This window comes from Aptenodytes forsteri, unplaced genomic scaffold (assembly GCF_000699145.1).
Source record: "Aptenodytes forsteri isolate BGI_AS27 unplaced genomic scaffold, ASM69914v1 Scaffold82, whole genome shotgun sequence".
Taxonomy (NCBI): Eukaryota; Metazoa; Chordata; class Aves; order Sphenisciformes; family Spheniscidae; genus Aptenodytes; species Aptenodytes forsteri.
Window position 1 is genome coordinate 3,198,321 of NW_008795490.1, and position 1,377 is coordinate 3,199,697.

Below are 1,377 nucleotides of genomic sequence, written 5' to 3' on the forward strand. Positions count from 1 at the left end.
ATTACTATTACACTTTATTTTATTTCAATTATTAAACTGTTCTTATCTCAACCCATGAGTTTTCTCACTTTTGCTTTTCTGATTCTCTCCCCCATCCCACCAGGGCACGGGGAATGAGCAAGCGGCTCTGTGGTGCTCAGTTGCTGGATGAGGTTAAAACACGACATAAACAAATAATAAAAAATAATTAAAATAAGCAAATAATCAAAAATCAAACACTGACTTGTTACGATCACTTTGTCCTGATCAGTAACATCTGTGTTAACACACAAATATTCCTTTTAAAATATTAAAAAAAGGAATGCAAATATCTGGTCTTTGCAAATTTAATACTATCTTTCAAAATTGGTCATTAATGGAAGTATTAACTGAATAAACAAGCTTACTAACATATTCAGGTTTTTTTCATATAGATCCATTTGTAGTAAAAAGATTAAAAATGTAATGAAATTAACACAACTAAATTACATTTGCAGATTTGGCTCAGAGAATGAGTTCTGTAAAAAGATAATAGTCATTTAGTAGTTAGTTACTTCAGATAGACTGTGGATATACACAGAGAAATTATTTCTATCATACTACGTTGAATATCACTGCTTGCTGAATATTCAGTCTCCGTTTAAGATTGACCCAGAACACACAACTGATATAGCTGACCGATTTCTCCATTTGAATTAAGTGTTACAGATTCATGACAGGGCCACTTGGGATCTGTGCATGGAAATAAAAATCAGTTCAACAAATTTGCACAAGTATACAACTCTGTTTTATTCCCTTTTGCAACAGAAGACATTTTAGAGTCCTGTGATGCTGAGCAATGGACATTTTATGTAGATTTACAGTCTGGACTTATCCAGGTTCTGTTTTAAATATGACCTTATATCACATTTAACACTACCTGAATGTCTCACACACTTCTTAATTCATTTTTGCAGCATTCAGGTGGTATTAACAATGGATTCTTTTTCCTGTGGCATTTCATTAAATCATATAATTATCTGCCTCAATTTCTCTGTCATCCATTGGGTAAAGCTTGGTAGTACTAATAAAAGAACTGGAAAACAGAAAGGAAACGACTGCTGAGAGGTTTCCTCCTCTGTTTCCCGTTTCAGGACAGGATAAACAATGACTAAAGCAGGTGTTTATTTCCTGTGGTGCACCAAAATAAGGAAAAAAGGAAACAACTACAATGACAGAGCCAAACAACATTGCCCTAACCAAATTATTGTAATTTGTAATAAATTAGTTAATATAGCCTGATTTTAAATGTATAATTTCCCACTGATTAACTTAAAGTGTGGTCCAGCTGGTGGCCTGCAGATTGGATCCAGTCTGTGAAATTTTCTCCAGCAGACTCAGGAAACCAGAGTTTGGCAG